The following is a 17,954-nucleotide window of genomic DNA, read 5'->3' as shown; positions in this document are numbered from 1 at the left end:
GAGCAGCCACTTGGATGAATAGGTGGGTGCATGGAAGAATGGGTGGATGGATGGATAGATAGATAGATAGATAATAGACAAGTAATAGATAAATATATATATAGACACTATATGTATAGAGAGAAGCCTTGAGTAACAAGAGAATTTGAAGGAAAAGACAGAAGCCCAAGTAAGCCTCCAGCTGATCCAGCCACCCCAGATGAGGCACCAGACTTGTAAGTGAAGCTTGTAAATGTTCTATCTTCAGTTGAACCAACCCAGGCAACACCATATGAGCAGAAGAGCCATCCCCACTGAGCCCTGCCCCGGAAAGCAGAATTATGAGAAAATAAATAATTATTACTGCCTATTCTTTCAGTTATGTATTGCTGTGTAACAAACCACCCCAAAGTTAAAAGTAAGAACTTTCAAATAAATAAACAAATAAATAAATGTATATAATTCACAAATTATTTAAACTTCTATCTATAAAACTAATTGTTGAGATAAAGTTCTCAATCTTAATCACTGCAATCAACACAAAAAGTGTTTTTGCTGAGCCAACTACTCTGATACAAAACAGAGTAACAATACATTACATTTTCTAAATTCAGTTTATTTTTATTTTTTAATTTTTTTAATGTTTGTTTATTTTTGAGAGAGAGAGACAGAGCATGAGTGTGGGAGGGGCAAAAAGAGAAGGAGACACAGAACCCAAAGCAGGCTTCAGACTGAGCCATCAGCATGGAGCCTGACGCAGGACTCAAACTCACGAACTGCGAGATCTGACTTGAGCCAAAATTGGACGCTTAACCAAATGAGCCATTCAGTCACCCCAATTCTATTTATTTTTAATAGTCAAAATATTTTTATGGTTCAAAACTCAAACGAGTGTAGTTATTCTTAAGTTTATTTATTTATTTTGAGAGAGGAATGGGGGCAGAGAGAGGCAGAGGGAGGAAGAGAGAGAATCCCAAGCAGGCTCTGCACTCTCTGCATAGTCTCATGTGGGACTCAAACCCATGAACTGTGAAATCATGACCTGAGTGGAAATCAAGAGCCAGACACTTAACTGACTGAGCCACCTGATGCCCCAAATGGGGTTGGTGTTAAAACTCAAATTCCTATTGTGTCTACCTACTATCTCATTTCCTTGCCTAGAGTTTCTTGTATAATATTTATCATAAGGACATTTTATGCCTTTATAGGCATATACTTTTCCCTTCACATGTTTAAAACTATAAATGGCACTTGTTTTGCAATGCACATTAAGATATATTATTTTTTTAATGTTTTTATTTATTTCAGAGAGAGAGAGAGAGCGAGCATGAGCAGGGGAGGGTCAGAAAGTGAGGGAGACACAGAATCTGAAACAGGCTCCAGGCTCTGAGCTGGCTGTCAGCACAGAGCCCCACGCGGGGCTTGAACACACGAACTGCGAGATCATGACCTGAGCTGAAGTCGGACGCTCAACCAACTGAGCCACCCTGGCGCCCCAAGATACATTATGTTTTTTAAAACTTTTAAAAAGTTATACTTTTGAGAGAGAGAGCAAGCAGGGGAAGGGCAGACGGAGAGGGAGAGAGAGAATCCTAACCAGGCTCTGCACTGTCAGCACAGGGCCTCATGTGAGTCTTCAACTCACAAAGTGAGAGATCGTGACCTGAGCTAAAATCAAGAGTCTTTTGCTTACCTGACTGAGCCACCCAGATGCCCCAAGATAAATTATGTTTCTAAGCCTCAAAACTCCCTGAGGTAGGCATTTATTCTGATATTACAAGTGAAGATACTGAGAAAACATTTAAAACATTGGCCCAAGGCAGAGATGGCACATAAATCTAGTTCTACTTATTCCAATCAACATTCCTTTCACTGCACTCCAGCATCATTATTTATTCATTCATCTCTCCATTGATTTAGCAAATATGTATATGTACACACGAACACACACACACACACACAGGAAGCTACATGCCCAATATGCAACTTGAACTCATGACTCTGAGATCAAGAGTCATGTCCTCCACCCACCGAGCTAGCCAGGCACCCCGTTTAGCAAATATATATTAAGCTCCCTTCATCTGCAAAATACTATGTTAGATGCTTTGAAGTGTATATAATTTAGTGAGACACAATTTCCTCTTCTGAGGAGCTTAGATTGTGCCATGAAAATAAAAGATAGACTGCCACAGTGTAGTTTTACAGCTATACAAATTAATATAGAAGTCCTAAAGAGGAAGCAACTATTTTGCCTGGAGATACCGAAAAAGGTTTCATGGTAGAAATGGCATTTGTGTCATGCCTTGAACTATAATACAACAGAAATAACAAACATATATCTGTACAATTAAAATGCACGTATTTACAGGGACACCTGGGTAGTTCAGTCGGTTAAGTGCTGGACTCTTGATTTCAGCTCAGGTCATGATCTCATGGTCTATAGGATTGAGCCCCGCATCAGGCTCTGAGCTGGCAGTGTGGAGCCTTCTTGGGATTCTCTTTCTCACCCTCTGCCTCTCCCCATTCACGCGCTCTCTCAAAATAAATAAATAAACACTTTTTTAAATGCATGTATTTACAAAGTGTTATAAGCATAGCAGAGGCATTTAGTTAAATAAATGAGGAACTTTCCATATGAATAAAATGTGAAACCTCCCCAAATCATTAATTTGTTCATTTCATCTTTTTTTACTCAAAATCAGAATTGCATTTTCGTTATAAAGATGTGTTACTTTATGCAGAATATAACACATTTTGGACATTGAATGAAAGAATAAAGCACACTAGCCTTATCTTCCACATCTTGCAATGACAAAGTAATCAGATCAACCTTCCCACATAGAACAACTGAAAGAAGTGGAGTAGAAAATATGCAAACATATGTCTCAAGGCGTCAGAGCACTGAAAAGGTAAAGGAAAATTAGGTGGCCAAATTCTGGAAGAAGATACCCAGGGAGTTAAACCAAGCAGTGGGGGCTCCTTTTCTCCGAAGTATATCGGCCATTCTCAGTAGCTACAAGTGAGAGGCTGAGAAGCCCAACCAGGATATAAACAAATTCACACAGTTAGTAGGACAAAATTAGGGGTCAGTACCTGCCAAGGACTGAGGATCCTGATTGCCCATTAGCCTTTTTTTAGAATCCCAAAGGATGCTACAGTACAAATAGGGTATTATCGGGGATGGGCAGGCCCTTCAGAGACTGATGGTCACCTTTGAATACATCGATTCCAGATTAGGTATCTGGGTTTGCAAACATAAATCCTCTCTAGAAGAATATGCCATCATCTTAAACATCTAACAATCTCTATAATTTTCTAACACAATTTTCAGTGGCCAACACTCAATCAAAAGTAACAAGCCACAGGATGAGGCTAAGTAAAAAACACCAGATAAGAGAAATAGACCCCACAGGAGATACAAATAGTGAATGACCAAATATGTGCTTTTTGAAAGTTATGATTAAAATGGTTAAAGAAATTGTTTAAAAGATTGAGAGAGCTTTCAGAAAATTAGAAATTCAGAAAAATTTCCCCCAGAATCTCGAAAGAAGGAAATTCTGCCATGTGGTACCATGTTGGTGAACCCTGAAGGCATTATGCTAGGTGAAATAAACCAGTCACAAAAAGACAAATATGGTGTGATTCCACTTCCATGAGGTAACTACTCTCCATGAGAGGCAGGAAGTGGTTGCCAGGGCCTCAGGGAAGGGGGAATAAGGAGTCATTGTTTAATGGGTATGAAGTTTCCATTTGGGAACATGAAAAAGTTCTGGAGATGGTTAGCAGTGATTGAGAGCACAACAATGTGAATGTACTTCATGCCACTGAACTGTACACATAAAAAATGGTCAAAATGTATGTTATGTATATTTTGCCACAAAAAACTATTTTAAGAGAGAGAATTACATGGAAATTCTAGAATTAGAAAAAATAAAATCACTGGAATTAAGACCTCAATGGATAACTTAAAGGCAGGTTGGAATACCTTGATTACAGCTGAAGAGGGATTTGTGAGAATGACAGTAGATGGTAAGAAAAAAGCCAGAATAAGTCACAGAGAGAACAAAGGCTGAAAAATATAGTAAATTATGTAAGAGATGGAGGGGATACAGGGACATTTAACATATACTTGAATTTCCGAAAAGGAAAAGACCTAAGAGAATGAGGCAGAAGTAATATTTGAAGAGATAATGAATGAAAATTCCCACTCGATAACATTACAGTGTACACTTAAAAGTAAGTGAGATGGTGGGGGCGCCTGGGTGACTGAGTCGGTTAAGCAACTAACTCTTGATTTTGGCTCAGGTCACCCTCTCATGGTTTGTGAGATTGAGCCCCATGTCAGGCTCTGTGCAAACAATGTAGAACATGCTTGGGATTCTCTCTCTCCCTCTCTCTCTGCCCCTCCCCTGCTCTCTCTCAAAATAAATAAACATTAAAAAAAAAAAAAAGAATAGAAAGAACAATGGACCAAATCAGAGGACACAGAAAGCAGACTCACATATATATAGACCCTTGTTTTGTTAAAAAGGTAGCACTGCCCACATGGACAGAATAGGTGAAGGGGATTAAAAGGCAAACCATTCACTTACAAAGTGAATTAGGACTTCGAGATGTCATGTGCAACATAGGAAATACAGTTAATAACATGGGAACAACTTTGGATGGTGACAGATGGTAACTAGACTTATTGTGGTGACCATTTCATAATGTATATAAATATCAAAACACTATGTTGTATGCCTGGAGCTAATGCAATATTGTATGTCAATTATTCTTCAATTTTAAAAAAGTTAAAAAAAAGTTTTTTAAAGGTAGCACTGCAGAGCATATGTGAAAGGCTGGTGCAGGATTAATTAAATAGTGATGTGGAAAAAACTGAACCATTACTTCTACCTCGCACTATAAGCAAAACTCAATTGTAGGTGAGTGTAGACTTATATGTGAAAGGTAAAAAAGCTTCCAGAAGAGAGCATGGACAATATCAGGATATCAATATAGAGAAAAATACCTGGAAGGGGCCCCAAAAGCAAAACCTATAAGGGGAAAGATTAATGAATTGAACTTGATTGAAATTATGAATTTAAGTTCATAAAAAGAAACTCTATTAAGGTAACAAAAAAGTGGAAGAAGATATTTTCAACCCAGAAAATATGAGTGCACATCCAGAATATGTGAAGAATCTAACTGATAAGAAAAGACAAATAAATCAATTAAAAAATGTTTCTTGTGGGGTGCCTGCATGGCTCAGTTGGCTGAGCATCTGATTCTTGATTTTGACTCAGGTCATGATCTCACGGTTTGTGGGTTCAAGCCCCATATTGGGCTCTGCACTGACAGAAGGGAGCCTGCTTGAGATTCTCTTTCTCTCCCTCTCTCTCTCTGACCCTTCCCCGCTCGCTCTCTCTTTCTGTCTCTCAAAATATATAAACTTTTAAAAATGGTTCTCTTAAATAGATTCTTCAGAAGAAAAAATATCCAATGGCCAATGAATATATGAAAAAGTTCTCAATCTCATTGATCATCTGGGAAATGCAACACACGCATCAGAATATCTAAAATTAAAAACACTGACAACAGTATCAAGTGCTGACAAGCTTATGACACAACAGGAACTTTTATCTCTCTCTTTTTTTTAATGTTTTATTTATTTTTGAGACAGAGAGAGACAGAGCATGAGTGGGGGAGGGGCAGAGAGAGAGGGAGACACAGAATCCGAAGCAGGCTCCAGGCTCTGAGCTGTCAGCACAGAGCCCGACATCGGGCTTGAACTCACAAATCTTGAGATCATGACCTGAGCTAAAGTTGGACGCTTAACCAACTGAGCCAGCCAGGTGCCCCACTTTTATCTCTTTCAAGTGTGATATAAATTAGTACAACCACTTTCAAAAACCATCTACTAAAATAGTCATGCATACCCTATGACCCTATGAAGCAGGAGTGGCTACATAATTTGTGGGTCTAATGCAGAATAAAAATACAAGCCATTGTTCAAATAGCAGGGCTGTTAAGGTTACCAAAAACAGAAAAATGTTTCCTTTCTTCCACATTCTGTCTGGTAACTTGTCATGATGTTTATTTTCTTTTTAATGCCATTTTAAAATAAAATTAATAATAAAAATAAAATTTTAAATTATTAGCATGCATTTTATAGTTGATCTCTGTATTGTACAATGCCAGTTTTAAGCACAAATATAAGGACATTTAACTCTTACGTGTAATCACCAAAATTTCACAACCTGTATTTTACAGTGCATACAAGCACATGCATTTTATTCTACCAGAACAGTGGATACTGAATTAAAGTAGCCCTGCTGTTTCTATTTACTTTCTCCATACATTCACATTCTCTACCTTTGGCTTACTGATGGCTATGGAAAGACGAAGAGGAAAAGAAAGTAGAGTTTGCCCCGTCTTTCCCTTTCTTTCTCTGTCAGCATTTTCAGAGTGAAGTGGTTGACTAATACAGGGAAGTTGTGTTTCTTAGAAGACATTGCCTTCTTTCTGCATTTGATGTAAGTTCTCATTCGAAAGAAAACATGGCCTCTCAAGGCTGTCAGTGCCCAGCTCACAGTCTGTAGATGTAACATACTTACCGTAGACTCGTTTTGAGTCTTATTGAAGCCCATGAATAGTCACTCCCCAGAATTCTAGGCTTGTGGGACGTTGGCCATACACCAATGAAGCCACCCGGAGCTGGGAGCATGCATATTGTGCCCTTCTCCTCTGCTCATGCCCGTGCTCATTGTCTCAACAAACTTCAGTGACAAAACCCAAGTTTTAAGGTAAACTTTTTAAGAATTTCAAGACAGTAACAGTGATAGCCTTAAACCAAGTGCAGAGCCTTGTGAGCAAGCACAGCGCCCTCTGGGAGTGGACATGTTGCATGCCGGGAAGCCAGCTCTGCCCAGCAATCGGCCCCGAATTTACAGGCAATGGAAACGTATGCATCTATGCACCAAAATATATGCTCCAGAGGATTAGTAACATAACATCCTTGTTTCTAATAGCCCTAAACTGGGAATAAGTCAAATGTCTACCAGCATTAAATGAATAACTGTATACCATATGTATTCATAAAATGAGATACTATATATATATATAGCAATTAAAATTGAAGAACTGTAACTCATCCCAATATAGATGACTCACACACACACAATATTGAACAAAAGAAGCCAAACACTAAAGAATACATGTTGTGGGATTCCTTTCATATAAAGTTGTAAAACAACAAAGATGATGCTAAAATTCATTTAGGGTAATGTATACTCCTGGGAAAGAACGAAGGAAGCACTGATTGAGAGACAAATGAAGATAATACTCTGTCTTTTGGCGTGGATGGTAATTACACAGCTGAGTTTATTTTATGTTGGTTTATTGAGCTGAATAAATACAGTCTGTTCACTTTCCTGAAGTAAGCCGATGCTTAATTCTACTTTCTTTAATTCAAAGCTGGAAATATGGGAAAATATGGGACAAAGTATTCCTTTATTTTTATGTATTATAATTCTTCAGTGGAAAGCATGACCGGATAAAAAATTTTATTTGAAAAACTATTACTGACAATATATAGCATCTGCCATGATAATCATAGAAACCTATTAGTAAATGAGCCCATTACAGATTTTTAATTTTGACGCTTGGGAAATTCCTCTTTCGTTACTATTACAAATCACCATCAGACATATTTACTTTTCTGATGACATTATTTACTTCTGATAGCTGTCAGTTGTTGCATATATCTCAAAATATCATGACAATGGAATGATTTGTGACAATTATTGAGATTTCTGTTAATGCTATTATTTCTTATAAAATTATTATTTTGTCAACATACATATGTAGGGATTTCTTAAATTTCAGCTTATAATTATCATGTATTAAGCAAAAAAAAAAAAAAGAAAAGAAAAGAGAACAAAGCTTGATTTCTTTTATGAACTCCAAGTACAAGAGAACAATAGTAACAATACAACCAGTCAATGATGACAGCAGTCTCTTGATTTCTGCAACTGTTGAACACATACGCTTGTGAACCTATAATAATTAGGTTCCCGCTTCTAATGAGTTAGTTGTAGGAGTAAGTAATCAGTGAGAAACAATCTTTTATTTCTGATGTAACTGGAAGAAGGCTCTGTGAGCCCAGAAATTCTGTAAGATGATTGAACTTTGGCCACAAGAGGGCGCTGTGAGGTGCAGAATTGCTCATTCCAAGGCGTTGAACTCTGTGTCCGTATACTGCAAGAGATTAACGTCTTCATCGCTAACAGCAACCATTCCAAATCCTGTACAATTTACTCCGCCAGACGAAGGAGGGTAAATAAAAGAAAATAAGCAATTGGAGCCCCTCCATGGCTCAGTCGGTTAAGCGTCCAACTCTTGATTTCAGCGCAGTTCATGATGTCATGGTTTGTGAGACTGAGCCCTGCGTTGGTTTCTACATTGACAGTTTGGGATTCTCTCTCTTCCTGTCTCTCTGCCCCTCCCCCTGCTCACTCTCTCTGTCTCTCAAAATAAATAAATAAACTTTTTTGTTTGTTTGTTTGTTTGTTTGTTTATTTTTTAATATTTTTATTTATTTCTATGAGAGAGAGAGACAGCGTGAGCAGGGGAGGGTCAGAGAGAGAGGGAGTCACAGACTGAAACAGGCTCCAGGCTCTGAGCTGGCAGTCAGCAGAGAGCCCGACGCGGGGCTCGAACCCACGAACCGCGAGATCATGACCTAAGCGAAAGTCGGACGCTTAACCGACTAAGCCACCGACGCGCCCCACTTTTTTGTTTTTTTAAAGAAAAATAGGCAATGACCCTACTCTCCCTGTTTGTTGACTCTACTTGATTAATAGGCCTCTTCCTTTCTTAGGACCTGATGATGAGTACTCATTTTAAACAGCCCATGTGAATATATTAGGGAAGCCTGGAAATAATAAGTTCCTTTCTCCCATCCTCGATTCTCCTAGTGAACTCCAGTTCTTTCCAGAACAATGTTTGGCAGCAGAACTGTTCTAGAACGTTCCAACGTTTTTTGGCCATTAAATGTTACCTACTTATTGGATTAACACTACCCTGCTCTGCATCTATGTAGGAGAATAAAAAATGCAGATGACAATTACAATTGACAAGGTTCTATAACAATTCTGTACCTCTCTAATGAACAAATATACTACTTCTACACATCTCTGTAATAATATTTAATGATAGTTCTTATGTAACTTTCAGATCTTTTTCAAGTTCATAGATTTCCTCTGTAGAAAACTTATTCAGGTTGGAATGCATTGATTGCTCCAAGTTAACTAGAAGTCAACAAAGAGGAAGTAGTTGTACTGACAAGGTAGGTGATGAAAACACTTTGACCACATATTATTTAGCCACAAATCTGAAAGAAAGAAGCTACAAGATAAAGCTAGCAGTAGGAAGTGCCCACTTTCACTCCTGATGCAACAGAGTACTCTGTTCATTGATGTCAGTACTTTTTAAATTAACCACACACACAAGATTTCTTTTTCTTTTTCTCTTTGCCTAAGCTAGATTGTGACATTTAATGATCAACTCCTTTAATGCCTTCATATAACTAATACTACTTAAGCCTTTTTTTATTTTTTAGAGGGTGGGGTTAGATATTTTACATCTTAAAATCAGACTGTTGCGGAACCTGGTCTGGATCACCCGGTGGAAGAACCAAGCGGCACTGGGAAATCTTGGAAGGGAGGAGGTTTATTTTACACCGGTGGGCTCAGAGGAGATCATTCTCCAGAGGTCTGAGCTCAGAGCATAGCAGAGGGAATAATTTATAGCCTGTTACTTCCACATTCCTCATTAATGCATGCGACAAGCAGGGTGGGAAGAAGAACCCGGAAGAGGGAGACTTTGATCAGGGACAGCTATTTCCTTATCAGTCCTGTCGGCCATCTCATAACAGATTTCTCCTTATCAAGACAACCGTGAAACAAAGAAGTTAAAACTCTCTAAAACTGTCTTCCTCAGACAGCATGTTGCCTGCGGTGGTTTTGAATGTATACCCTCAAGTTCTTTGAATCTCCTCCCTTCAAGAGGTAGAGCTTAATTCCTTTCCTCTTGAGTGTATGTTAATTTTAATGACTAATTTCTAATGACTTAAATAGAACATATGTGAAGGCATTCATTTCTGAGATTAGAGTGTAAAAGACCTCCAGCTTCTTCATCAGGAATGTGCTTCTTCTGTCCTGGATCACTGACTCGGGGTGAAACCATGTCACGTATAGCCCTGAGGAGGGGCCCATGTGAGGGGGAACTCAAGCCTCTTGCCAACATCCAGGGAAGTGAGCTTGGAAATGGCACCCCAACCCCAGCCAAGCCTCCACAGCCTGCGGCCCGGCTGACAATTCAGTACAACTATGTGAGAGAGATCCAACGGCTCCACGTTTCCTGACCCTCAGAAACTTAAAAAAAATCAATATTCGTTGTTTTAAAAAATTTTAAGCTTATTTAGTTTGAGAGAGAGAGAGAGCAAGAAGGGGAGGGGGGGGAGGACAGGAAATCCCAAGCAGGCTCCGTGATGTCAGCACAGAGCCTGATTCGGGGCTTAAACTCACAAACTATGAGATCATGACCTGAGCCGAAACCAAGAGTCCAACACTCAACTGACTGAACCTCCAGGCACCCCATATTTGCTGTTTAAAGTTGTTATCTTGGGGAGTAATTTATTACACAGTAGATAACTATTATAGGTCTTGGCATCTGGAAGTGGATTGCTGTCTCAACGAAAACCTAAAATGTGACAGTAGCTTAGGACCTGATCAGTGGCCACTGAAGAGAACACTGAGCCCAAAGTGCCTTGAAGTAGCTGTTAATGGGCGCCTTAGAGTCGTTGATAAGGCAGTGGGGAGGGCTGGCAGGAAGTTGAAGTGTTACTTAAACATCTGGTACAATAGATATGTGATTCCAAAAGGAGATGTCAGACCATACATGCATTTTCAAATAAAATTAGGAGATCCACTTACAGCCCTTTTAAAACCCCTCACCTAATTGGATGATACAGAATGTTGACTGGGAGGGTGGAATCATAAAAATTTTCACCTACTGAAAAGAGTTTTGGGGGCTCCGGGGTGGCTTAGTCGGTTAAGCGTCGGACTCTTGATTTCAGCTCAGGTCATGATCCCAAGGTCCCTGAGTTCAAGTCCCTTGTCAGTGCACAGCCTGACAGTGACTGTCTTTCTTCCTCTCTCTCTCTCTCTTCCCCTCCCCTGCTCATGCTCACTCACTCTCTCTCAAAATAAATAAATAAACTTAAAAAAAGAAAAGGGAAAAGGAAGAGTTTTGTCCTTCTGGAAATGAGGTGAGGAAATCTTTCTATAGAGTCTTTAAGAGACCTAACCCATGTTTGCCAGGCTGGCGTGTGACCCAAGCCTGACACTATGGCGGGGTGCAGTGGCCACTGGCCTGACGGTCAGGACAGAGAATGCTACTAGATTTGCTGCTGTTGGCTCATCAACAGAGAATGAGAGCCCATCATGGAAATGTTTTTAAGGGGCTCTTACTTGCTTACCTGCGGCTTTGGCCAGAGGGCAAGAGGTCCCCACAGAGTCTGGGCTTCGGCTGGGCTGCTGGACATCTAGAAGCTAAAAAGGAGTGCCTGTCGCCAGTAGAATGAGGAGCGTTGCACCCTGCGGGAGTTGAGGTCAGATGGGCCCAGCAGGTGAGCTCTCAAGGAGTCCAGGCCAGTCTCTGAGAGGAAAAGTCGGCTTTAAACATCGGCCACCCAGAGAGGAAAAAGACAGAATGAAAGTACCTGTCAAGTAGGAACTTTCTGGTCCTTGTCTCCTTGTCCCTCCCTGAGCTCTGTGCTTTATAGTTGTAATGTTCGGGGAGACGTGAGGCTGCTTAGAGGAGAAAAACAGCCTACAGTCCCTCCCTGCCCAAGGGGCTAGGAGGCAGCTAGGGAAAGGAGGGGGAAGGAGAGGGCAAGGAAGTCTTATCTTTAAATGAAAACTAAAATGTGGACTAGACATGCTAATTTCTGGATCAAGCTCTGTTTTGAAAGTTAAAGCCACCATGGGACCTTCTGTCATTAAGCCCCCTTGAGCTTTCATCTAGCAGCAGGAAAAACATTTATCTCACTGAGTATATTTCCAAGTGACAGTAGGAGGCAACAATAAAATTGCTTTTCTTATTACATTCCTCAAACCATGCTTATTTCACATACCTGTTGTAGTTACTATAATGGAAATATTATTCAGGCTGAATTATGAAAAAAATTTTAATGGAAAATTGCATTGCCATCATGAAAAAATGTGATTATAAGTAATGGCCACAATGTCTTACATTTAAAAAACTTTAAAAAAAAAAAAAGGCTTAAAAATCACCTTCACGTCTATTTTTCATTATCTCTACAACCCTTCACAGTAGTAGCAGAATAAGATATTAATTAAGTACCATATCCAGACACCTACATATACATAAGTCTCTAAACTCTCAGTTTGTAAATCTAGTATAGACTAATAAAATAGACTTTTAAAGGATCCACTTCAGCCTGGTACCTCACCTCTATATTTCTCCCCACCCAGAATCACTGACTCTGGATACAGGTGCTCCTGGCTACCTGGGGCCCTCAGTTTGGCACAGGACTACATGGGCCCCGCATCCGAGAGCTACATGTTGCTCTTTATGTTCGGAATCTGACTCTGGTGCTAGGCACAAACTCTGATACCTGAGCCCTCACTGATTTCCCAGGTTCAGGCATCTACCTCCTGGGCTTACGGTTGAGTTCTGCCCATCTTCATTCCTTTCGTATATTCCTTTTCCTTTCCAGGACTTCTTCTAAACCTTGTGTCTAAAGGATTGGAGATCTGTCCTAGAAACCCGCCCAGAGCATTGAGCCTTCGTATTCCTTGACCAATGTTCCTCAATGAGACTACATTGTTGTCTCTTGCCCAAATCCCAGGACTCCCTGCTACTTCCGTGTCAATTCTGTTGCCAACTATTTGCCTAATTGAACCTGACTGTAGTTTTTGGAGAGTGTACTTACCCAACAACCTAAACCTGCGGCTAAGCATATGCATCAGAGTCCAGCTTCCCCATGGGTGGGTTTATTGTCAGGTTCTATCAGCTCAAATGAGCTTGTTCCAATGGAAGTAATTGACATGCTCTACTGAATCTCGATAAGAATGAATTAGCATCTATTCATGTCCTATTAAGTTCTAGTCACTGTGTGAAGAATTTTATTTTTTATTTTGTTCTTACAACAACCCTATGAAGCAAGTACTATTGCCTTTTGCGAATGAGGAGATTGAGGCACATACTGGATAGGTAACTTGCTGAATATTAAATGTCCTTAAGTAGAAAAGGCCAGACTGGACTCAACCATGTAGAAGTTTCTAAGAAAATTGATCATTTAACGCATACATATTCAACAGGGCAAGGAGGCATCCAATTGATCTGGGCAATGACACAGAGAAACTTAAATCTTGTATAGAAGAAGGCTAATTGCATTAAGGAAAAGGAAAGACAAATGAGAACAAATTTTCTCACGCAGCTAAGAAAAGCTATGAAGAGAAGAAAAAAAAAAGCTGAGTCGGCTACTGGACAACCTCTGTCAAGAGACACAAGAGAAAAAGAAGAACCTTGAGTTCCCAAAACCCTGGAGAGGGAAGGAAGCCTGACCTTAGCCCTGCTTGGACAAGAGCCGGAATTGCCCAAAGTGCTCCAGGAAGCTGTTGGTGTAGCTCGTCGAGGACTTAATAGCTCACTGTCCAGGAGGGGTTTCTGCCACCCAAGGAGAAGGAACACGCAGCGTGGCTGAGTTCGGAGCCCACGAGAACTAGGGACCACAGCAGCCAGGCTCCACCTCAGACTTCGAGAAGATCGGCTCGTAGTTTCTGAGTTTGTTTCCTCAGCGATAGAATGGATCGATCATGCAAGATTAAGATGTCGCTGAGAGGTACTTATGTAAATAACCACCACAGTTCCTCGCACAACACAAATGCTTGGCAAATACTGAGTGACACTTCGAGAATGTGTGGGGAGACGAGGGGAGAGACCACCATGAGGCCAAGAAGAGGATTCTAAGCCATCTGCCTAGCTCCTGGCCTACAGCAGGTAAGCAATAAATATGTGTTGAGCGAATGAAGGAGTAGAACGAGGGATAAATAAATCCTACTGACTCCATGTCAAGGCCCAGAATATAGTTGCTTACATAAGAGAGGGAGGCATATGTGCTGGTATCTGAAGTGCCCCCCCCTCCCCCAAGTCCTGTCAAACTCTGTGTCTCCTGAGGCTTCTTGATTTTGCAGGCTCAGAGGTGGGGTCCAGTACTGCTGCCACACTGGGATGTCATATAGAATGTTCTGCTTTTCTTTAGCATATAGGATCCATTCAGAGTAATACATGTCACATCTGTTCCAAGTCAGAACTTTCAAATGTCTAATGAGTATTTTTCCAAGTTTTTTCCAGGAAGTAGGTTGGCTGAGGAAAAGGATAAACTGGTAATGACATAGCATAGGTTCCTCAGTTGCCTGAGTAATCTCGTGGTCCATATTCACGTAGTGGTAAAAGGGTGGCCAAAGGGGTAACTTGAATATGGATGCATGGAAGTTCTGAAGTGGCATAGATGTGACATCTATTATTTGAAAAAAGAATTGGAAGTTGGAGAGAAGCACTAGAAGGAGTTCCCAGAGTAGGCAGGGTGGATTAAAGGAAAGTCACTACAGAATAAAGTCACACAAGAAAAATGCTTAGTCACACAGCAAACAGTTTTCTTCACATTCTGAGAGATGGGCTATGCTCACTCCCTACGAAGAATGAAATAAGCTATAGCGTCATAATGAGCTAAAGATTTTTTAATCCTGTCACCTTTTAAAAGGAAGGAACCAGGGATTGTGTAAACTGACAGCATTTAAGAGTATTTGAAACTAGTAAATGGTGCCCATTAATGAAACACCCAAGGCCAGTGATAGAGAAAAGGGAAACCAGATGCTTTCAGGGACCCACTCTTGGTGTGAGGGCTGAATCCCCAGAGCAAAAATGAATGCTAATGAAGAGAATTGACTATCATAATAGATGACTGGAGTCATCATATACTGGTTGGTTCAATTCCAACTCAAACAGCAGACCAATCTGTGGTACCCTGAGATCTTTCTACAGGCTGGCACGGTGCGGCAAATAGCCCATCTGTATTGCTGGGGATGGCACCAACGAGAGCAGATATCTATTTACATAAAGACAGATTTCAACAGCTAAAATGATCCTATATTTGGCATGGCTTACTCATAAATACTGAGCATTTAATATGCCAGTAGGCTATAATTGGCCCAATGAATTGTTTTCTTCATGCATGGTAAATTTTCAGTGTTTTTTTTTCAAGAGGCTAAACCCACAATTTGCAAGGGCTTAATGCTAGCTAACTGGAAAAGTTGTTTTACATGTAGTTGGAGTGTAACAATCTGGCCCTTCATACTCAAAAAATACTTATTACTTCCTTTCAAAATCAAGGGGTTTTCTTGTTTAATTTTCTTAAAGAGGCATGCACCTTGAAGTCCAATAGACCTGGATTGTAAATTTCTTTCCAGTCCTTACTAGCCGTATGATTATCTGTGGGTCTCTACCTGATCTGCAAAATAAGGACAGGAACACTCATCTCAACTGTTCTAATGTTAAACGAGGCAGAGAGAGAGCGCTTAGCAAAATGTCTGGAAAAATTGGAGCACCTGGGTAACTCAGTTGGCTGAGCTTGGTTTTGGCTAAGGTCATGATCCTGTAGTTAGTGTGTTCCAGCCCCACATTGGGCTCTGCACTGTCACAGAGCCTACTGAGGATTCTGCCTCTTCCTCCCTTTCTGCCCCTTCCCTGCTCATGCTGTCTCTCTCTCTCAAAAATAAATAAACTTTAAAAATGGTTTTAATGATAAAATCTGGAAAAATGGAATATTAAATAAATATTAGTTATCTCTGCTTCCTTCTCTATGCCCAATGTTCCAAGAGAATCAAATACAATATTTTTAAATTTTAAAAGGTAATTAGACCTGGGGCACGTGGGTGACTCAGTTGGTTGCATCCGACTCTTGATTGCATCTCAAGTCATGATCTCAGGGTCAAGCCCTGTGACAGCTCTGCACTGAGCATGGAGCCTGCTTAAGACTCTCTCTCTCTCTCTTTCTCTCTCTCACCCTCACTCCCCCCCCACCCCGCTCCTCTCTCTCACTCTCATGCTTTCTCTCTCTAAAATAAAACATGTTTTAAAAAGTAATTTGATCTGCATTTAGCACTCTGTCCAAATGGATGTATTTTTCAGGAAGTAGCTCTGGTAAATCTTTGTAGCTGTAATGCTAACAGGTGTATCCCTAAAGTTAGTGCACAAATTGAATTTTTAAAATCTAATTATTAAAAATAATATTTACATCAGAGTTTGGACTTTAAAAGAATGCTGTAAAGCATCATTGCTTAGAATAAATAACCACCCGTAATCAATCTGTTTTATAATTCTGGGTTTCTGTCTCTTCTACGAATACTTGGCCTAAAATGGGATACAGCTCTTTTTAGTTCTTTGTAAGCCAATAATTACATATTTATTCATGAATGTCAGTAGACTTTGAAAAAGAGTATTGCATTTATTATATTTCCTAGATAAAAACATAGTGTTATTGGGAAGATAGTACTGTTTGGTTTATTCAGAATCATGGGGTGATTGTTACATTTCAGTCTTCCATGGAGAATCGCCTGGGGTATGTATGTGTGTGTGTGTGTTATAACATGAAATATAAGCACAGACTCCATCTAGGATATAGTTGATGTTTAATGACTTTTTGTGGTTGGTTGTTGATTTTAGCAAATATTAAGCTATTATCAACCACTGACACTTCTTGAATTGATTTAATGGAGTAGAGTCCCAAGGGTTAGCAAGAGGAAAAATAAAATTGAAGGCAAGGAGAGGGTCTTATCTGCCCCAGTCACAGTTGACTTTGGAGTTGTGGGCATTGATGGGACCTCGAAGATAAAAATTCACTGCAATGGAACACATCTGAGAGAAAACAGAAAGACTGAAAAATGATGTATGGAAAGTATAGATTACTGTCTTAATATATTATTATGCTCTTAACCTGCTGCCCATTGTTCCAGTTGCATCACAAAATCAAAATGATAAATATAATAGTGAATGACGGATCCCTCTGATTTTATAAGGACCTACTAAACATCAGTGGTGGTCATTAAGCAACAGATATCAATCATTTGTACCATTGCTTCACAGGTTCTGTTTAATACGGCTGTGAGTTCTGATTTGATTCCAATGTGTAGAGATAAGGAATCATTTCCTAAGGACAATTTAGTTTTAAGTTCTCCTAGAACCTTAAAAAGCACTGAAATGCCATCTGCTAAACAAATATTCTGCCATGACAAATTTAAACAATGCGAAACCCAAGAGCTTCAAAATATGATTCAATCTTGGTAATATGTTAAAGGAAAGTTTAGAAAATATTCCATTTGAATATATATAAATTTCTCCCAAGTGTCTTTGGTATAACTCCCCCAATATTCATGTATCAGTGAGGTCTTTGTGATTTTGTTATCGAAGTTATTAACTTGTCAGATTGCACTCATTTTTCTGGGTCTGAAATTATAACTTCTGTTTTAGGAGAATAGGAGAGTTGCTGTCTTATAATTCAAATCACCACTTTTAAATATGTCTTTGGTATTTGAATGGCACACCATTTAGAGTTATGAGTGCTATGGAGAGGGTTGCTTATCTGCTAATGTATTTTATTTTTTTAATGTTTATTTATTTATTTTTGAGATAGGGGAGGGGAAGAAAGAGGGAAACAGAATCCCAAGCAGGCTCCAGGCTGTCAGTGCAGAACCAGACATGGGGCTCGATCTCATGAACCATGAGATAATGACCTGAGCTAAAATCAAGAGTAGGAGGCTTAACCAACTGGGCCTCCCAGGCGCCCCTGCTGCTGTATTTTAAAGGAACAAGACAAGGAAAGTGATTTCTAGCTCCCCACTACATGT

The 17,954-nt window shown here is 39.8% G+C and overlaps 1 long non-coding RNA gene across 2 annotated transcripts in view; it reads left to right on the top strand.

Moving 5' to 3' along the window:
* The window catches only part of LOC144216616 (uncharacterized), a 33,548-nt gene that overhangs the window by 8,011 nt on the left and 7,583 nt on the right, over window positions 1–17,954 (top strand). The window contains exon 1 of one of the 2 annotated variants that reach the window (XR_013330699.1): window positions 13,843–14,049. The exons of the other annotated variant lie outside the window; for it this stretch is intronic. This is a non-coding gene — a long non-coding RNA (uncharacterized LOC144216616). Of the gene's footprint in view, window positions 1–13,842; window positions 14,050–17,954 lie in introns of those variants that run through there. 2 annotated transcript variants of the gene reach the window in all.

This window comes from Crocuta crocuta, unplaced genomic scaffold, assembly GCF_008692635.1.
Source record: "Crocuta crocuta isolate KB4526 unplaced genomic scaffold, BGI_CrCroc_1.0 scaffold48, whole genome shotgun sequence".
In the NCBI taxonomy this organism is placed as follows: Eukaryota; Metazoa; Chordata; class Mammalia; order Carnivora; family Hyaenidae; genus Crocuta; species Crocuta crocuta.
The sequence above is the reverse complement of the archived record's forward strand: the minus strand, read 5'-3'. Positions and strand labels throughout refer to the sequence as shown.